This window comes from Eleutherodactylus coqui, chromosome 6 (genome assembly GCF_035609145.1).
Source record: "Eleutherodactylus coqui strain aEleCoq1 chromosome 6, aEleCoq1.hap1, whole genome shotgun sequence".
Taxonomy (NCBI): Eukaryota; Metazoa; Chordata; class Amphibia; order Anura; family Eleutherodactylidae; genus Eleutherodactylus; species Eleutherodactylus coqui.
The window spans coordinates 215,364,798-215,371,495 of record NC_089842.1 but is presented as its reverse complement, the minus strand read 5'-3'; positions in this window follow the sequence as shown (position 1 = coordinate 215,371,495).

Genomic DNA, 6,698 nt, shown 5'->3' with positions numbered 1-6,698 from the left:
TAATTGTGTTGGATCTTTAATGAACCTGTTACTAAATTTCTTTCTCAATTTCTGCGCTATGGAAGAATCCTGTATAATCAAATATATTTATTTCTAAGGCATCATAATTTCCATTTATTTCTAATGAATTGCGCTAGAGCACATCTAAATTTTATGACCTGTTCATTTCACAATTTAAACCTAAAGTTGAAAAACAGTCTCAGACAAAAATGTCTCATTCTTTCAATATGACCTCAGCCGGATCGCAATGTACCCTACCATCCTAAAGTATCCTGCCTTCATATGAGACGAGACTCACGGCACAGTTAATTGTGGACACAATAACCACAATGTGTTTTTAGGAACTAAAGACCTTAATTCATGTTTAAAATTTCCAAAATTCTCTTAAGTTCAGTATTTCTAAACTATAAACTATGTACAATAAAAACAGGACATTAATTTCTCATGAACCCGCGACGTGCGGTAGGATCCAAAATTAGCAAAGTGTATAGGACATAGAAGACGATGATGACGTGACCGACCGGATGGAATTTTCAGTCTGTCCGACCGGTCCACTTATAACCATTATTTATGAGGAAGTGGCCATCAAGAAAAACAAAGAAGGAATTTTAGGGCGTTTGATGAGATTCACAAAAGGGTCTGTTTTTCTTCTTTCTCCACTCCTGTCCAAGGGTTTCATCTTCTATTGTCAATCACCTTCATTCAAGTGAATGAGCTTAGATTTAATACAAAATTATGCCTATGATGAAAAAGTGGCATAGAACCTCACATCATAGTGACATGGCAGAAGTTTGGATCTGTGGGTTCTAATTATTGAGACCCCACCACTCAGTAAAATGAAGGAGCAGCAGTGTTCAGCAGAATACTGTGCCTCTTTCGCTGGGATTGGCAAAAGGTGTACTGACTCGGACTTATTATTGAGCCCGTAAACCGTTCATTGCAGTTTAGCTAAAAAGAGTCCACAGTGCTCAGATAAGAGGTTCAGCTGCTTCATTTTAATAACTGATCAAAACATCTGGCATGTGACTATGACGTCAGAAGTTTTCTAAAAGTTTAATTGCCCATTAAAACATATATATATATATATATATATTTTTTTTTTTAATTAGAGTTTCAAAATGAGTCCGCAGTGCAGTCAGGCAGCAAAGAAAGCAAGTAGGGTGCTTGGCTGCAGAGCTAAACGGTATGACCAGTAGAAAGAGGGAGATTGTGATCCCGCTGTATAGAAACCATCTGGAATACTGTGTTCAGTTCTGGGGATCTCAACTGCAGAAAGACATTAATAAAATAGAACAAGTCTGAAGATGAGCTACAAAAATAGTGGAAGGATACACCCAGAGTATCGCTCTCTGTCTTAGCCCTCCATAGAACACAAGGCGGAGTGGACCTTCCCAATTTGGAGGCCTACCGCAACTCTCTGCTTTTAAATCAATCCCTATCATGGTTCAAACAGTCTTCGTCGATTAGTTGGCCTACCCTAGAGATGGAAAGAGCTGGCACAAATTCCCTGGTCTCTATGATCTATGCAAACATTTTTGCTACTGCATACCCTCCTCTGGGACCAAGAATCTATGGTCTCTCTCTCTTAGCCCCTATGAGAGCTACTTAAGAAGCATGGGATAGGCTAATACAATTCGCAGATAAAACAAGTACCTGCAATATTAAGCAAATTCCTGTAGAAACCCTAGACCATTTTATCCCAGGTCTTCAGCTACTCCCCTGGTCTAAAAAAGGTTTAAAATTTATTTCACAACTGTTTATTGGCAAGAATATCAAACCCCTAAAATACCTCTTGGCAACTTGAGATCTGTATTTTCTTGTTAAAATTGTATCACAAAGCCTGAATATATATATGACATTCGTATGTAAATTCGTTCACTGAAGATATGGGATTGACAAATGTGTTATGATTCTCGAGTGTCTTACTTTGTTCACTTTTCTGTGATACTAATAAAAACATATTGATTAAAAAAAAAAAAAAAAGAACAAAACTTATCAGAAAAGAGTCAACCTCTTAGTGACGAAGACTGTTTGCGCCTTAATGACCAGGCCAAATTTTGGAAATCTGACATATGTCACTTTAACATAGAATAACACCGTAAAGGTTTTGCACATCCAAGTGATTCTGACATTGTTTTTTCGCCACATATTGTGCTTCATTTAGGTGGTAAAAATAAACTGATAGAATTGGTGTATATTTATTAAAAGCACCAAAATTGGGAAAATTTTGAAAAAAAATATCATTTTTTCCCATTTAAATTGCAATATCTCAAATATGTGCAACCATATTGTACAATTTTTTGATAAGATATATATTTCCAGCTGTTTACTCTTTTCTGGACGTACATTTGAAAAACTTTAGTTTTTTTTACCATTTAGGCCGCCTGCAGACGGCCAGGTCGGAGAATTCTCGCAGCAGGATGCGGACCCGTTCCCCCTGCAGAGGGCTGCGGCTTACCAGCTCCCGGAGTCTTCATTCTCTGCTATGCGCCGGCTGCCGGGCTGCTGGCCAGCCGGCGCATGCGCAGAGTGGAGCCGGCCTGTCACCACTGACATTCCTGTGCGGGCCTCTGCGAGACCTGCACAGAAATAGAGCATGCCGTGATTTATTTTCCGCATGTGATTTCATGAGGGCAAATCGTGGCCGTCTGCCTAGGATAGTGTTTTCTAATGCAATCCTATGGCAGCGGCCATGGGCAGAAATTCTGTGGGAAATCCCAATTTCTGCCCGTGTGCAGGGGGCCTTAGGAGACATAAAAAATGTAACATTATCAACATTTTGAGGAACACTTTGTTTTCCTACACCAAACCGATATTGCAAAGGCTCATAGGTGTCAGGATGATAGATACCCCCACAAATGACCCCATTTTAAAAACTACACCCCTTAATATATTTATATTTATGAGGGGGGTCATGAGTATTTTGACCCCATAGTTTTTTTTAAGGAGTTAATGCAATTTAGAGGAGAAAAAATTGAATTTCATATTTTTGCAAATATGTCATTTTAAAGACAGTTTTTTTTCTAAATTGGCCATGAAAATGATGAATTGCACTCCAAAATGGATACCCCTGTTTGTCCTGTATTCAGTAACATACCCATTGTGGCCCTAATCTTATGTCTTTATGCATAACGGGGCGCCAAATGAAAAGAGCAGCTGGTGACTTTCAGAACAGACATTTTGCTTGGGGGTGTTTTAGGCCCCATTGCCCACTTGCAGAGCCCTTGAGCAGCCAAAATGACAGAGAACCCCCTCAAATGACCCCATTTTGAAAACTAGACCCCTTAACGAATTCATCTAGGGGTGTACTGCTTATTTTGACCTCACAGTTTTTGAATGAATCTAAGCAAAGCAGAAGTAAAAAATTACAATTTTCATATTTTTTGGCCATTGTGTCAATTTAAAAACAGTTTTTTTTTTATACAACACACACATGAATGAAGACTTTCACACCAAAATGGATACCCCTGTTTGTCCTGTGTTCAGAAACGTACCCATTGTAGCCCCAATCTGCTTACAGGACACATGGCTAGGCCTATAATGGAGGGAACACACTTTCTAGGGCACAACTGAATAAATTCCAGGCCCCATTGCTCACTAGTGCAGAAAATTGACTCCCTAAAAATAATCTCTCCCTCATTCCTTTTTGGCGTTCCCTCAATCTTAGATAAAAGTACCGTATTTTTCGTCCTTATAAGACGCACCCCCAATTAGAGCGGGAAAATAGGGGAAAAAAATAATTACTCACCCCCCCCCCCCCCCCCCCGGCGTTCGGCAGCGGCGGCGTTCGGTGGTGGTGGCGGCGGCGCTGCTGCAGGCTGTCGCTCTCTCCTGGTCCTCGGCAGAGCATTGCTTTCTGGACGCAGGGCTTAAAAATCCCTGCCTCCAGAAAGCTAATACTGTGTTAGCTAACACACGCCGTCAGCCAATCACAGCCATTCAATGACATCATTGAATGGCTGTGATTGGCTGAAGGCGCACGTGTGTTAGCCAATCACAGCCATTCAATGATGTCATTGAATGGCTGTGATTGGCTGACGGCGTGTGTTAGCTAACACAGTATTAGCTTTCTGGAGGCGGGGATTTCAAGCCCCGCGTCCAGAAAGCAATGCTCTGCTGCGGACCAGGAGGGAGCGACAGCCTGCAGCAGCGCCGCAGAATGCCGGGGGAGGTGAGTAATGATTTTTTTTTTGACAGGAGAATCTAACTGATCGCACATTTGTTCGTGCGATCGCGAATTTAACGCGCAATCGCGGTAAATAAATCGTGTCCGCGCGTTAAATTCGCGATCGCGCTAAAAATGGCGATCGGAACGAATATTCGGCACATTCGCTTTATAAGACGCAGGAACTTTTCCCCTCCGCTATGGAGGCGGAAAAAGTGCGTCTTATAAAGCGAAAAATACGGTAATAATGTAAACTGCATGGTATGTCCGAAGACAGGGGTAATTATGTAGGCCTGGTTGGGATAGGCACATGGGGCAATAAAATCAGGTATCCCTCCTCCTCAGTGGCACTATTTCTTGACCTATGTGGTGGGGGTGGGGTGTAAAAAGTGGCGCTCTCTGAGGCTTTGTAAGCTTGCTGAGGTGCGGCGGTCTCACAGAGAAGGCGCTCAACAAGCTGCTCCTGGAACTGAAGGAAGCGAGCGTTCCCGGGGACTTCTTGTAAATTATGTATTACAGGTAGCGGTCTGCATAATGCCAGGCTCACACGGACGTATGTGGAATCCGCTTGTGGAGGCCTGCAGCAGATCCCAGCTATGAGCCTGGCTGTGGTCCTGTGTACATCCGCGTACCCAGGAGCAAGAAGATTTTAAATTTCCCGGGCAATCCTTGACTTTTGCGCATGCGTCTGCCATTTTGCTGATGGGCGCATGTGCTGAAGCTGGGAAAGGTCTACAGATAAAGATCCAATCAGGAGGACAAATCTGGGGACCTTAGGTTCATAATTTCATCTCCTTTCACAAATACGATTTGTAAGGGAAGATGAAGCTTTAACTTTTTTTTACACTTTTTATCTACATGATCGTTGTTATCCAATGGATAACGGTGATCATGTGACCGGGAACCGCATACAGCGGTACCCGGTGGCATTTCCCTGCACTCGGCTATCTTTGACAGTTGGGTGCAGGGAGATTTTAAATTTGCTGGGCTCTCTGGCCTCCTGCGCATGCCCGCGGCAGGTCCAGATCACTGTGGGACATCACGGAGGACGGAGGCAAGTATTTTCAGCTCCCCTCATGGATCCGATTTGTGAGGGGAGCTGAAACTTTAACTTTATTTGACTTTTTTTTACTTTTCCGTGATCAACGTTATCCAATAGTGTGACCGGGGGTCGGATATCATTGCCCCCCTATGACAGATCAAGGTTGTCCGCTACCTCCAGCAGGGATCTGTCACGTCCACAGTCCACATGGCTTTCATCCCTCAGAGCGAGCATGTTTTTACGGCTCTGGGGATTAAAGCCCACTTAACCAGGACATAAAAACACTATAGAACTTCTCCTGCCCTTGCTGACCCTCATTACAAAGGCAAACAAGATCTCATTATTAACCCTTTTTGGGACCCACCAAACACCAGCTGAACTGATGAAGGGGTTATCGCTGAAACGCGTTTTCATAAGCTAATCATGTATTTTATTAAATAAAAGGAGAGGTTTTTCACACCTTTGGTCACTTCCTACATGCTTTAACCTGGAGTGTTGCACCTTCTCCATTGCCAGTTTTTAGTCCTATTCTCGCCCATGAGGCAGCATCTCCACCATTGAAGATACCACTCTACTCTCTTCAGCACATATGTAGTTTTATCCTTCACAATAAACATGACCATATAGGTTTTGCTCCACCCCTTTCTTTCCTCCTCGTCTACATAAAAACACTATGGGGTGGTCACTGATATATGTTACTAGTAGTTATTAGGAAATCATAGTACCAGTGTTTCTGGTGGCGCAATGCGCCATACAGCTGTGCTACATTCACGTCACACCCACAGCACTGCTACACACATTGTTCATCCAATACAACAGGGATCAGAAGCAGCACCCCAGTGGAATGAAGGACCTGTGATGACGTCACCATCATACTCCACCCCTTATCACATGACGGTGACGCTCATCCCTGTGATAATGTTGTCGACGTCATGTGATCAGGGGCAGAACATGTAACTCCCACACTGGGGATGAAGGACCTTTCATGACATCACTGTCATGTGATCAGGGGCGGAGCATGTAAGTCACTCACAAACCCACTCACTGCTCACTCACACACGGATGGACAGGTCGTCGTTAGAATTTTGAGAGGAGGAGAGAACGGAGAATAGGGACATGACAAACCAACAGTTGCCTAAATAATTGTTTAAAAGAGTGATCTAAGTCAGGGCTCCCCAACTCCAGTCCTCAGGGACCACCAACAGGTCATGTTTTCAGGATATCCTATAGTAAGAACATCTGTGGCAATGTCTGAGGCATCAACAATAATTACATCACCTGTGCAATACTGAGGAAATCCTGAAAACATGACCTGTTGGCGGTCCCTGAGGACGGGAGTTGGAGAATTCTGATCTAAGTGACTGTCATCCGGTGTAAACATGGAACCAGACAAATGAGCAAGAATCACGCAATTGTCGTAGTTGCTTGGTCTTCAGCTCACCTAAAAAACAAGCGACTGATGACATGTTTAAACAGTCGACTATGAAGGAC